Below are 14739 nucleotides of genomic sequence, written 5' to 3'. Positions count from 1 at the left end.
CCTTCTCCTTCCTAGCCAGCCCCAGTGCTAAGAGGAAGAATGATCAGTTAGAGAAATTGCAGCAAGTAATGGAAACAACTGATTTATGATATTCTTATTGTGCTCTGTCAAACAAAACCCACTTTGTGTACTGAGCAGCTTCGGAGCATTGTTCCTTAAATTTAGCTGCTCTGCACACCCGCTGCAGATGACTGTGCAGGTCTGTCTGGCAGCAAGGAGCTGCTGTGGTGACTTTCCACTTCCACTTGCAGTGCTGATGGAAGCACTGGCCACCCTAAGCTGCTGAAGCTCTGGTTATTAATCACATCCTCCAGCTGCAGAAGGTGCACCTCCTGGCCATGCTTATGTGCAGGAGACATCGCCTCCAGGATTAATTGGTATTGATGAACTTGCTTAGCAACCACACACCAACTGGCAACGATTCTTGGGGATGTGCAGCCTTCCCCACCCTCAGCCTAAAAGACCGACCCTGATGGGACAAAAGGCAGGGGAGGATGGGCTGGCAGCAGCTCCTCTACAGCTCCCCCAGCATGTGGGCTGCCTGGGTGTGCAGCAGCAGTGCTGTGTCTTACCTTTGAGTCCTATTTGCCCTCTGTCTCAGCCTGGATTGGCAGCTCTAATATCCAGCTGTTGGCTAACCAGAGCCAGCATCTTTGGCTCCAAAATGTTTCTCATGTTTCATTACACTGATGGCTTTGGATAGGAGCTGCAGCAGCAGTAGTGTGATCCACATGCTGCCAGTGCCCCTGGAGACTCAGGCTGGGGATAATCACATCCTTTTTATACTGCTAATAATTAACTATTAAAACAATTTACTAATGGATGTAGTGGCTTCTTTAAATGATGAATTGATATGATTTAGCACAGCTATGAGATATGGGCCTGATGCAAATATTACTGAGTGCAAAGCCAGTTTGCATTACAGCCTGTTGAGGTCAGAATCTATTAGCCATAACTCTTATTAGCCTAAATTCTCTTCATCTATGGAATAAATGTTGGGCTTGGTGAGGGTTTATTTTTCCCCTACAGATATCACTTTAAAACCTTCCAAACCAGAGCTGTATGTGCCCTATCATGTGGCAATACAGGGCCTTGTTCACTAAGTGGTGTTCATGTCAACCCAGCCAAAAATACAATAATATGGCCACAGCTTGAGTGCTGTGTCCAGTTCTGGGCTCCTCAATTCAAGAGAGATGTTGAGATGCTGGAACTTGTCAAGAGGAGGGCAGCAAGGCTGGTGAGGGCCTGGAGCACAGCCCTGTGAGGAGAGGCTGAGGGAGCTGGGGGTGTGCAGCCTGCAGAAGAGGAGGCTCAGGGCAGAGCTCATTGCTGCCTGCAGCTGCATGAAGGGAGGCTGCTTCTGCCAGGCAACCAGCAACAGAAGAAGGGGACACAGTCTCAGGTTGTGGCAGGGGAGGTCTAAGCTGGCTGTTAGGAGGAAGTTGTTGTCAGAGAGAGTGATTGGCATTGGAATGGGCTGCCCAGGGAGGTGGTGGAGTCACCATCCCTGGAAGTGTTGAAGCCAAGCCTGGCTGGGGCACTTAGTGCCATGGTCTGGTGGCTTGGCTAGGGCTGGGTGCTTGGTTGGGCTGGATGATTTTGGAGGTCTCTTCCAACCTGGTTGGTTGATTCTGTGATTCTATTCTATGACCAAGCTTAATAAGTTTATCAAGTATCTTAGTTCAAAGTGGATGAACTCTGTGTGGCTGCATAGAGGCAATTCCACTTACTGGCATGAACTGAATGGGGTAATGGCTGCTGCATGGGTGTAGCATCTATTAATTGAATATGGAAACTAGTTTTACCTGATTCTGTATTTGCCTAGCTTTGCACTGTTTACACAACACAACTGTCACTAGAAATTTAATTAGATATCTGAGATCTCCCAGATCTTGTCAAATGAAGTTCTGAACTCCTGGCATTTCTGTGACAACACTGTCCTAATTCCTCTCCTAGCATTTTCTTTAGGCAGGCTCTAATAACTAACAGTCGTGCCTGAGAAAATAAAGAGGAGCTGCTCTTTCTCTCCCAGAGATGACAGTTCCACTTTTCAAAAGAGAAGGGAAAGGTTGCTCACCATCTCCCTTCCTGCAGCAGCAACAGGCCTGGGGCTGGCAAAACAAAGAGTTACTTGCTGTAGGTAAAGGAGGTGTGGGTTGGGGTTTCTTTTTGTTCCTCTCCTTGCATTTAACGTTGGGCTTGGATGGAAAGGTCAGGTGTGTCAGAGATGGTTAAGGCTTTGAAGAAGACAGATGTGTGTATGCAGAAAGAACACAAAGGGGATTGGAATAGCTTAAAGGAATAAGCAGAATTGCAAAGATCTGGGCTTTAAACTTTGTTCTCCTATTGAAGTCATTGTTAGTGCTCTCCCCCACTGAGGAAAAAATGTCTTGGAGGGGAAAAAGATGCAGGGGAAAAAATGAAATATTAAATACCTTTTTCTGGCCTTCTCAACTGCTGGAATTGCAGTAGTGCAAATTACTCCAAGCTTTTAACGACTGAACAGAATCTGCTTCACCTTTCTTTCCTCTCCAGGCTTGTTTCTTCTCCAGCCCTGGGTTAGGACTGTGGGAACAAGTGTTGGCTGTGCTACAAAAGTGTGGGGGGGAACAAATGGTAGCATGCAAGCCACAAGCCCAGAGAAGGCAGGAGTGTGTCTGCGTGCAGCTGGGACCTGGCTGTTCTCTTATTCTCAGCAAGGCAGATTCTACACAATCACTGAGCTGGGTTTGCTTTGGTTTGGTAACCAAAAGCTGCTGCCCTCAGCCTGCTGCCCATCTGAAGAGGGAGAAAAGGGTGACAAAGCTGGTGAGAAGCCTGGAGCACAGCCCTGTGAGGAGAGGCTGAGGGGGCTGGGGGTGTGCAGCCTGCAGAAGAGGAGGCTCAGGGCAGACCTCGTTGCTCTCGACAACTACCTGAAGGGAGGCTGTAGCCAGGTGGGGTTGGGCTCTGCTGCCAAGCAACCAGAAATAGAACAAGGGGACACAGTCTCAAGTTGTGGCAGGGGAAGTACAGGCTGGATGTTACGAGGAAGTTGTTGGCAGAGTGATTGGCATTGGAATGGGCTGCCCAGGGAGGTGGTGGAGGCATCATCTCCAGAGGTGCTCAAGAAAAGCCTGGCTGAGGCACTTAGTGCCATGGTCTGGTTGACTGGACAGAGCTGGGTGCTAGGTCAGACTGGCTGAGCTTGGAGGTCTCTTCCAACCTGTTTGATTCTGTGATCTCTATAACCTGTCCCCATACCATGTGCCAACTGCTAGCCCAGCCAACTCTGGGTGCTCTTGCTGGCAGCAGCAGTCTGGTCGTCCTCAGCCCTGCATGTGTTGATTTTCATTGCATTCTAAATCATCATCTTGGAAAGATGATATTGAACTGCTCACTCTAGCCCATCCCCCAGGCCCAGGAGGTCTGTGTGGTATTTGGTACTTCAAGACCACAATTCAAGAGAGATGTGATTTATATACAGAGAGAGTGATTGGCATTGGGTTGGGCTGTCCAGGGAGGTGGTGGAGTTGCCATCCCTGGAGGTGTTGAAGCAAAGCCTGCATGAGGCACTTGGTGCCATGGTCTGGTTGATTGGCCAGGGCTGGGTGCTAGGTTGGGCTGGCTGAGCTTGGAGCTCTCTTCCAACCTGGTTGGTTCTATGATTCTATGAATTCTGTGATGCTATGTGGGGGTGCTGGAGTGGGGCCAGAGGAGGATAACGAAGATGGTGATGGGCCTAGAGAATAAATCTTATGAGGAGCAACTGAGTGAGCTGGGGATGGTTAGTGTGAGGAAAAGGAGGGTGATCATTGCTGTCTACAACCTCCTGAGGGGACATTGTGGAGAGGCTGCTGCTGGGCTCTTCTCATAGGTAGTTGGAGAGAGAGCAAGGGGGAGTGGCCTCAAGCTGAGGCTGGAAAGGTTTAGTTTAGATATTAGGAAAAGGTTTTTCACAGAGATGGTGGTCAGGGACTGGCATGAGCTGCCCAGGGAGGTAGAGGAGTCACCCACCCTGGATGTGTTTAAGAGTGGTTTGGATGTGGTGCTTAGGGAATGGCCTCAAGCTGAGGCTGGAAAGGTTTAGTTTAGATATTAGGAAAAGGTTTTTCACAGAGATGGTGGTCAGGGACTGGCATGAGCTGCCCAGGGAGGCAGAGGAGTCACCCACCCTGGATGTGTTTAAGAGTGGTTTGGATGTGGTGCTTAGGGATATGGTTGAAGGTGAATTTGAGGAGTAGGGCTCTAGGTTGGGCTTGGTGATCCTGAGGGGCTTTGCCAGCCTGGTTGCTCTGTGACTCTGCAGGGAAGTGGGCACTGCCCACTCAGAGAAGCTCATAGCACCCTGGCTGCCATCTGGAAAAGCCACACACCCTCTCCCACCTCCACGAGGCTGCAAGCATGCAGAGAACTGTAAATAAAGCAGTCTGGAATGTCTGAAGAAGGGGAAAACAGTGACACATCATGAGTCTGTTGCAGATGGGAATGGCTTCTGGCACTTTCTTCGCGCGGCTGCGGTCTGGGGTGTCTGTGGGTGTCTGGCATCAGCCGATGCTCATTAAATAATCCTTTCCACCCATGCTGCCCCCTTTGCTTTGTCTGCCTCCATGATGTTCCAGGAGGGACTGCTTTGGAGATTGAAAAGCTTCTGCATCTTCTCATTACCCCTTCAATGTCCCCTCTGAGAGGGGATTTGGATGCCTGCTCCCTCACGTGTAACCCTCAGCGTGCCACATTCTCCACTTCTATTTATTTCCCATTGTCAGGCTGGGATGCTCCTTTTAGAGAGGCATTACAGGCATGGGTAGAAAGTCAACATCTGCCAGCTTTTCAGTAGAGATGCTGTGGGTTTAGGGTGGTGGTTTTTTTTTCCCCTTGCTACCTAGAAACCGTTGTATTAATAGAGATCTTATTGGAATGCTTACTGGAATTGGTGCATTTTTCACAGGGAAAAAGACAAACCCATTTTTGCTAGGATCAGTCACTGTAATAAGACAAAGAAAAGGGGCCTGGGAGGGCATAGGGTGGGGAAAGAGCAGGTCTTTCTGCCTGGGATTTACAATTCTGTCAAAGAGCAGCTGCAAAATTCAGAAAAGGCAGGCACTTGCTGCTCAAAAAAGCCTCAATGATATCAAAACCCTCAGCTGATCTAGGGTAGGGTGTCCCTGCCCATGGCAGGGGGGCTGGACTTTTTCAGACCCAGGAATGGGTAGCCCAGATGGTTGGGGGCCCATCTCTGGAGGTGTTTCAGGCCAGGCTGGCTGAGGCTGTGTGCAGCCTGCTCTAGGGTAGGATGTCCCAATCTATGATAGGGGGGTTGGAACTGACTGATCCTTGTGGTCCCCTCCAACCCTGACTGATTCTATGATTCTATTAAAGCATGGGTGTCTTTAACAACAACATATATATATATGTAACTATGTAACAGCAACGTGCCCTTGTGGGCAAGATCTGGAGAAGAGGAGGCTCAGGGCAGAGCTCATTGCTGTTTGCAGCTATCTGAAGGGAGGCTGTAGCCAGGTGGGGTTGGGCTCTTCTCCCAGGCAAGCAGCAACAGAACAAGGGGACACAGTCTCAAGTTGTGCCAGGGGAGGTCTAGGCTGGATGTTGTTAGGAAGTTGTTGTCAGAGAGAGTGATTGGCATTGGAATGGGCTGCCCAGGGAGGTGGTGGAGCCTCCATCCCTGGAGGTGTTGAAGCCAAGCCTGGATGAGGCACTTAGTGTCATGGTCTGGTTGACTGGCCAGGGCTGGGTGCTAGGTTGGACTGGATGAACGTGGAGGTCTCTTCCATCCTGGTTGATTCTATGATTCTACCCCAGGTTCTGTGAAAATATATTGTGTGGCAACCAGGAAAATACCTTGTGCTTAAGAGGAGGATGAGAGTAGCAATGAGAACACCCCTGAACCTCCTCTTCTCCAGGCTCCCAGCTCCTTCAGCCTCTCCTCATAGGGCTTGAGTTCACCTTGAGTACTGTGTCCAGTTCTGGGCCCCTCAATTCAAGAAAGATGTTGAGGTGCTGGAACATGTCCAGAGAAGGGCAACAAAGCTGGTGAGGGGCCTGGAGCACAAATCCTATGAGGAGAGGTTGAGGGAGCTGGGCCTGTTTAGCCTGGAGAAGAGGAGGCTCAGGGGTGATCTTATTACTGTCTACAACTACCTGAAAGGGCATTGTAGCCAGGTGGGGGGTGGCCTCTTCTCCCAGGCAACCAGCAATAGAACAAGGGGACACAGTCTCAAGTTGTGCCAGGGTAGGTATAGGCTGGATATTAGGAAGAAGTTCTTCACAGAGAGAGTGATTGGCATTGGAATGGGCTGCCCAGGGAGGTGGTGGAGGCACCGTCCCTGGGGGTCTTCAAGAAAAGCCTGGATGAGGCATTTAGTGCCATGGTCTGGTTGCTTGGATAGGGCTGGGTGCTAGGTTGGACTGGATGAGCTTGGAGGTCTCTTTCAACCTGGTTGATTCTATGATTCTATGAGTGTGTATATATATATATATAAATTTCACCCCCAAAAAATTCAACAGGGCAGTTTTAATGAGCCTAATGATGAAGTCTGACAGGAGAGATTGACCTTGTAATGGGGCTCTGCTGCGAGAAAGGAGGTTATTTACAGCCAGAATTGCTGCTGTTATTTGTCATTGCACTAAGCAAATCGTAGTAGAATCTCTCACGTGATAGCATTGTTGTGAGGAGCTCAGTGGAAAGCTGATTTCTTTCAGGCTTTTTGAAAGCTCACTTCTCATTCTTCAACAGCTTCCTCATAGAATAGCTTGGAATGAAAAACCAGCCTGGTTGCATCAGCATATAGATGTGATGAACTCCAAAGGGTGACTAGAGATTCATCTGTTGAATTTCCTGGGCAGGTATTTACTGCATACAACACGATCCTTATTTGCTAATTGAATTGAATAATTATTCAAATGAGTCTCACACAGAGGATTTTTATTTTTTTTTTAGTCTTTTTCCCTTTTTTTTTTTTTTTATCTCCATCAGCAGAGCTAAAAGCACATAGAAAAGCTGTAGGTGTGTTCCAGCCCTTCTTTGTGTAGATCACTCAGGAGGTAGTGTCTTTTTAATAGCAGTGGCAGTAACCAGCTAATCACCTGAATTAGGAAGGCTCTAGCAATTGGCAAGCATTCTCTTTGCCTCCCTCTTAAATATTTTGTCAAGCCTTTTCACAACTCTGGCTGCTGCTGGTTTTTCCCCCTCTTTCCTCCAAAAGATGTTTTTTTTCTTTCCAGCTCAGGAGCACCTCTGCTGTGAGCACAGAGTGAAAGAGTTGGGGCTGTGCAGGCTGGAGCAGAGGAGGCTCCCAGGTGACCTCATTGTGGCCTTCCAGCATCTGAAGGGGGCTACAAAAAAGCTGGGGAGGGACTTTTTAGGCTCTCAGGGAGTTACAGGACTGGGGGGAATGGAGCAAAGCTGGAGGTGGGGAGATTCAGACTGGACATGAGGAGGAAGTTCTTCACCATGAGGGTGGTGAGAGGCTGGAATGGGTTGCCCAGGGAGGTGGTTGAGACCCCATGGCTGGAGGTGTTTAAGGCCAGGCTGGCTGAGGCTGTGTGCAGCCTGCTCTAGGGTAGGGTGTCCCTGGGCATGGCAGGGGGGTTGGAACTGTCTGATCCTTGTGGTCCCTTCCCACCCTGACTGATTCTATGATTCTAACTACCTGAAAGGAGGATGGAGTGAGGTGGGGGTTGGGGTTTTCCATCGAGTGAGTGGTGCCAGGACAAGACGAAATGGCCCCAAGTTGCAGCAGGAGAGGTTTGGATTGGATGTTAGGTTTAGATTGGATATTTGGGTTTTGCTAAGTAGTCAGGCATTGGAACAGGCTGCCCAGGGAGGTGATAGAGCCACTGTCCCTGGAGGTGTTGAAAAACCACGTGGACATGGCACTCTGGGACCTGGTGGTGTTGGGCTGATGATTAGACTTCATTGTAGAGCTCTTTTCCAACCTTAATGGTTCTGTGATTCTGTTCTATGACTTGAGCTTTCCTGGGTGAAGCCTCCTCATTCCTGAGTGCTAACAGCCCCAAAGGGCAGTGCTGTGCCAGTGCAGCACTGACCCAGTGCCTTGAATCGGAGAATCACAGAAAAGACTCTCAAGATCACCAAGTACAACCTATAACCCTACTCAGCAAGATTCACCTTAAACCACATCCCTAAGCTTTGGTGGGTAAAGCCTGGCACTGCCCTTGCCCTTACCCAAGAAGGGGAAACTAAAGCAGGAGCTCCAGGGCTGGAAGCACATGGGTTTTGCCTGCTCCACCACAAGCAAAGGTCTCTATTGCTCCTCAGATAACCCTTAGCTACTCCTGCACTTCCCAAACTGATGACAAGTCATCAGAGCCTGGGATAATGGAAGCATTGGCTGGGGTCCTCCCATGCCATGGTAGGGATGTTGGTGGCACTGGTGCTGCCATCTCAGCACAAGGACCCCTGAAGCAAAGTCCCACCAGAATACCCAGAATCTTGCTAATCTCTCCCATCATTTTCTAATCACTCTTCTGAGAAGAGTTTCTTGGTGGGTGAACAGAGAATCATAGAACCAACCAGGTCAGAAGAGACCTCCAAGCTCAGCCAGGCCAACCTAGCACCCAGCCCTAGCCAGTCAACCAGACCATGGCACTAAGTGCCCCAGCCAGGCTTTGCTTCAGCACGTCCAGGGATGGTGACTCCACCACCTCCCTGGGCAGCCCATTCCAATGCCAATCACTCTCTCTGACAACAACTTCCTAACAACATCCAGCCTAGACCTCCTCTGGTACAACCTGAGACTCTGTCCCCTCATTCTATTGCTGCTTGCCTGGGAGAAGAGCCCAACCCCAGCTGGCTACAACCACGAAGGTCATGTTGGTTTTCTTTCAGGCCACCTCTACACAAAGGGTTTGAGGTTTTCCCATTTTCTGTCTCTGTTGCTTTTGATTTGATTCCTTTAATGGCCATGAGATGGTGTTAGGTCAATGATTAGCCTTGATGATCTGAAAGGTCTTTTCCAACTGAAGTGGTTCTGTGATTCTGTACTTGCAGTATGTTCTATACTTGCTCCAGCAAAAGCCCCTTTACAACTTCTTCTGCACCTACAGTTTGCTGCTAAGTGTCTATTGCTGAGCTGTTTCCCCACCTAAAAGAAACTAACCCACACCACCATGGGAGAAGTATCTAAGCATAACCTGCAGGTGTTACCAGCCAGATGTACTTAATCACTGTGTTGAGCACAGAAAGCTTCAGCTTAGACCAGATCAAGTTGAAACAACGTTATGCATGGCATTACCAGCATTATTAGTTCTACCAACTTTGCCTTCAGAGCTCTGAGTTACACCAAGGTCTCTTTGGAAATAAAAAGAAGAGGAGTGGAAACCCCTGGGAGCTTCTGCTGATTAAACACAGCCTCTTTGCCTCAAAGAGTTTATGGTTCAGCCACGGAGCAGATGTTTGCTGAGTAAGTATGCCTGCTGTGACCTGGCCTTGAGCAGACAGGCAGCATCTGAGGTGTGAAAAGAGACAAAAATCAATAACTGCACCACTTAGCATTTACTCAGCCCAAACAAAATACTTCATGGAGGCAGCAGCATAGGTTTGGAAAGTCCTAGCACACGTTACAGTTCCGCTGCAGCGTGGATGGCAAGGTTTGATGCCATTCTGCTGGCCATACTTACAGCTCATTGAAAACACCATGGCAGGGTGATGTTAGTGCTGCTGCTGCTGCTGCTGCTTTTCTTCCTCTCTTCCTCACTGCTGCTGTTGCGTAATAGTCTGTGGAAAGAGGCTTCTGCCACTTCATGAGCAGTTGGAGGAGCTGCATGGACTCTTAGAGCGTTTATTTCACCTCCATCAGCTCATGAATAGGGAGTGGCTTTAAAGTTCTGTTCTTCTTGGCAATAGTCCCCCCTGGGTTCCCCTGTTTCTCTCCTGCCATCTCACTCTGCTTCCTGATCTATCATAGAATCATAGAATCAACCAGATTGGAAGAGACCTTCAAGATCATCCAGGCCAACCTATCACCCAGCCCTGTCCAGTCAACCAGACCATGGCACTAAGTGCCCCAGCCAGTCTTTTCTTGAAGACCCCCAGGGACGGTGCCTCCACCACCTCCCTGGGCAGCCCATTCCAATGCCAATCACTCTCTCTGTGAAGAACTTCCTCCTAACATCCAGCCTTTACCTACCCTGGCACAACTTGAGACTGTGTCCCCTTGTTCTGTTGCTGGTTGCCTGGAATCCAAAACTCTAGTTGCATTGAATGTGGAGGAGAGCAAGGAAATGAGGAATCCTTGACAGAGACAGGCTTACAGCCTCTCACCTTAGACAGTCTCAGTTCAGTGGAGTTTAGAGTGTCATGGTGTGATGGTTTGGGTGTTCCCTGCCCCCCCACACCTAGGAAATCACCCAGACTAGACTCAGCCAAGCTGGAAATTAGAATGAAGCTTTCTATTCACAGCTTAGCACAATATGCAAGCAGCTGTTTCCAATCTATACAGCTATAGACAGAAATAGGCAAGTTTAAAAGTAATACAGAAACACAGCAGCCCTCCCAAAAACCAGAGTCCCTAGGAGGGGCTCCCAACCACCCTTCCGCCTCCTTTCCACTCCTCTCCCTTACCCCAGACTTTGCCTTATGTTCAAGATGAGTTTGGAGAATCATCTCGGGAGGTTGGGAAGCAGAAGGATTAGTCACACAGACAGCAGAGAGAGAAGGGAGACAGCCAAAGCCAGAGAGCAACTCTGTTATCTATGTTTGTGTTCTTGGTTTTATGCATCTCAGCAAGCCTATGAGTGCAGTAGCCATCACCTTTGTTTCCTTTTCACAGCCTACCATCTAATTCCTCTCACTAAAATATCCCAGCTAGCTTCAAACTAGCACACATGGTAAGGCCTAATCTGGCTTCCAGACTAGACTCCCCTGCCACAACTTGAGACTGTGTCTTCTTCTTCTGTTGCTGTTTGCCTGGCAGCAGAGCCCAACCCCACCTGGCTACAGCCTCCCTGCAGGCAGCTGCAAACAGCAATGAGCTCTGCCCTGAGCCTCCTCTTCTGCAGGCTGCACACCCCCAGCTCCATCAGCCTCTCCTCATAGTGTTTGTGTCCCAGCCCTTTCACCATAAACCTAATTCCTTTGGATGCTTTTCCTGTGAGTGCCTTCTCAGAAGTAATGGCTAGCTTGGATTTCACCTTCCAGTTTCCTTTCTTAGTAGACTGTTTATAGAAGTTTCTCCAGCTTGCTGCTGGGGTGTGCTCCCCAAAGACCTTCTCTCTGGTGAATAAGCTGCTGAAATACTAATGAGAAAACCCTTTCACTGGCCAACAGCCTTCTTACTTGTATGCTGCATTATCAGCTCAGAATTATTCAGACAGATCTGAGGAATTTACTTTAGGCAGCTTAGGAGATAAATTCAGTGCAGCAAGTTAGCGTGATTGATTGAAGCGGTTAAGACTTCTTCTGAAAACCTGTTCTGCTCAATCTGCCTCCCAAGAAGTTCCTGCTGAAGCTCTTCTTCTTTTCAGGTTCAAATGCCAGCTGAGTGCAGCCAGCAGCTTTCCCCTCGCTGGCCAGGGTGATGCCCTCTGGGTGCCCAGGTGGGTGTTTCAGAAAGCCAACCACTCCATCAAACAAAGTGAGACCAGGAGGAAGAGGGAGGTGATACTGCCCCTTTGCTCTCATGAATCTCCACCTGGAGCACTGCACCCAGTTATGGGGCCCCCAGCATAAGAAGGACATTGAACTATTGGAGAGGTTCAAGAGGAGGCCACAATGATCTGAGGGCTGAAGAATCATAGAATCAGCCAGGTTGGAAGAGACCTTCAAGCTCCAGTCCAACCTAGCACCCAGCCCTATCCACTCAACCAGATCATGGCACTAAGTGCCTCATCCAGGCTTGTCTTGAACACCTCCAGGGATGGTGACTCCACCACCTCCCTGGGCAGCCCATTCCAATACCAATCACTCTCTCTGGGAAGAACTTTCTCCTGACATCCATCCTCGACCTGCCCTGGCACAACTTTAGACTATCCCCCCCTTGTTCTCTTGCTGGTTGCCTGGAAGAAGAGCCCACCCCACTTGGCTACAACCTCCTTTCAGGTAGTTGTCAACAGCACTGAAGTCAACCCTGAGCCTTCTCTTCTCTTGACAGGTAAGAGGGCACAGTGAACTTTAGATCTGAGAGATGTGCCCAATATTAGTTGGCTCTGTAGCTGAATGCAGATGCTATTGATATTTAATATCTTCCCAGGAGGCAGGAGTGTCTGAAGGACAAGCATTCATAATTTGCTTTGACATTTGACATGACCAAGCTAGTCAAGTAATAATATTCTGTTTCTGCATTGTCAAAAAGATAATGAGTTTCATAACTATTGGTAGTGTGGGGGAAATGCAGCCTTGTGTAGTGTAAAACATGTGAGAGCTGCTAGATCTCCTTCTATAAGCTGTGTGTATGGTGTTCTTTTGATGGGCCCATTCAAACACAGCATGCCCATCCTTTTTAATTGTCTGCTTTGCTGGGCAAGTCTCTAGCAAAAGAGACTCTTTTTTTTTTTTTCCCTCCTTTTTTCTTTTTACATGGGAAGAAAAAAATGTTTTCTTCGACTTATTTATAGAAGGAGCAGCTCTGTCATCGAGTCTGTCTCATCAGATCATTCTTGGGTATCAATTCCTGGGCTCAGATGACAAACCAGAGCAGCTCCTTTTCCAATAGCAGCATCTGGCTTCCTGGCAAAACTGGAAATGCAGTTATCTGGAAAGCTTCAGAGTGGCTTCTGAGCACATTTTATTTATTAGAAAGCAGTTGTGTTGCTTTGCCTCCCATGACTAAGCCAAAGAATATTTAATATATCAAAAAGAAGAATAGAATGGAGGCCAAGTTGGTGTCCCTCAAGTGGCAAGAGAAGAACAATGTTTTTCCTTTGAGATGTCTGTTTCTTTAGCTCTGAAGGACAAGCTGAAACTATTCATGCTGACTTCAGATGACCTTTTATAGGACTAAAAAAGAAATTCAGCCTCATAACTGTCCAAAAAAAAAATATTCCAGTTCACCTTTTTCCAGGCTCTCTGAAATGTGGTGGTGACTTCGCTGCCAGCCTCCCCTTGCTGGAGAAAGCAGCTCCTCCACACAGAGTGAGGTGCTCAGAGGTGAAAGATTATGTCCTTGCAATATATGATAAATGCTAATAGGAGGAATAGGTGGGTTGGGAGGTCAGGCACTGTACCAGCCTTCAGAAGATGTGAATCCAGCCTTCATTCTGCACAGAATTTATGAGCTTGGAGAGTCATTTGGATCCAGCCCTGCCAGGGTCTCCTAATGTGGTTTGGTAGGTATCACACTCATCTGCAAGATCTTATCCAAGGTAGAATCATAGAATCAACCAGGCTGGAAGAGAGCTCCAAGCTCAGCCAGTCCAACCTAGCACCCAGCCCTAGCCAGTCAAACAGACCATGGCACTAAGTGCCTCATCCAGTCTTCTCTTCAACACCTCCAGGGATGGTGACTCCACCACCTCCCTGGGCAGCCCATTCCAATGCCAATCACTCTCTCTGACAACAACTTCCTCCTAACATCCAGCCTAGACCTCCCCCAGCACAACTTGAAACTGTGTCCCCTTGTTCTATTGGTGGTTGCCTGGGAGAAGAGCCCAACCCCACCTGGCTACAACCTCCCTGCAGGTAGTTGTAGACAGCAATGAGCTCTGCCCTGAGCCTCCTCTTCTGCAGCCTAAACACCCCCAGCTCCCTCAGCCTCTCCTCATAGGGTTTGTGTTCCAGGTCCCTCACCAGCTTTGTCTCCCTTCTCTGGACACCTTCCAGCACCTCAACATCTCTCTTGAATTGAGGGGCCCAGAACTGAACACAGCACTCAAGGTGTAGCCTGAGCAGTGCTGAGTACAGGGGCAGAAGAACCTCCCTTGTCCTGCTGGCACATAAAATATATTTCAAAATATGGCTCCTTAAATATACCTGTCACATAACTGACACCTTCTGTCACATCTCTTCTTCTTGCAAGGTTCTTTGCTGGGGCTGGAGATCTTTGTGCTTGTCAAGCTCTGCTGATGGTTTGGTGAGTTGAATGGAATCTCTCCACTGTCCTGTGTGTAAAAGGAGATTACCTTTCACTGTACAACATGTGTGGAGCGTTTCTCCAGTTCTCCATAAATTGTATCATGTGCAGGAAATTATTAAGTGTTTTGGGTTTTTTTTCTTCCTATCACAGCATCAAATGACATAGGAAGGATCTCAAGACCCGCAGGAGATGACTGTAGTCAATTAAATAGCTGTGCTTATCGCTTTAGGATGCTCCTAGATGCTGAAATCTGTTCTCACATGCATAGAGCTAAGAGCTGGGAAAGGACAAGGCTTTGATGATAGTTAGACCTGTATCTACATCAAAAGCTCTGTTTAATTGAGTACTGTGTCCAGTTCTGGGCCCCTCAATTCAAGAAAGATGTTGAGGTGCTGGAACATGTCCAGAGAAGGGCAACAAAGCTGGTGAGGGGCCTGGAGCACAAATCCTATGAGGAGAGGTTGAGGGAGCTGGGCCTGTTTAGCCTGGAGAAGAGGAGGCTCAGGGGTGATCTTATTACTGTCTACAACTACCTGAAGGGGCATTGTAGCCAGGTGGGGGGTGGCCTCTTCTCCCAGGCAACCAGCAATAGAACAAGGGGACACAGTCTCAAGTTGTGCCAGGGTAGGTCTAGGCTGGATGTTAGGAAGAAGTTCTTCACAGAGAGAGTGATTGGCATTGGAATGGGCTGCCCAGGGAGGTGGTG

The 14739-nt window shown here is 48.6% G+C and overlaps 1 long non-coding RNA gene across 2 annotated transcripts in view; it reads left to right on the top strand.

Moving 5' to 3' along the window:
• LOC135179167 (uncharacterized) overlaps nucleotides 1-14739 on the top strand; it is a 41925-nt gene that overhangs the window by 24492 nt on the left and 2694 nt on the right. Inside the window, exon 4 of one of the 2 annotated variants that reach the window (XR_010303936.1) lies at nucleotides 13977-14134. The exons of the other annotated variant lie outside the window; for it this stretch is intronic. This is a non-coding gene — a long non-coding RNA (uncharacterized LOC135179167). Of the gene's footprint in view, nucleotides 1-13976; nucleotides 14135-14739 lie in introns of those variants that run through there. 2 annotated transcript variants of the gene reach the window in all.

Source organism: Pogoniulus pusillus, chromosome 11 (assembly GCF_015220805.1).
Source record: "Pogoniulus pusillus isolate bPogPus1 chromosome 11, bPogPus1.pri, whole genome shotgun sequence".
Lineage (NCBI taxonomy): Eukaryota > Metazoa > Chordata > Aves > Piciformes > Lybiidae > Pogoniulus > Pogoniulus pusillus.
Note: the sequence above shows the minus strand (reverse complement) of the source record. Positions and strands in the feature narration are given on the sequence as shown.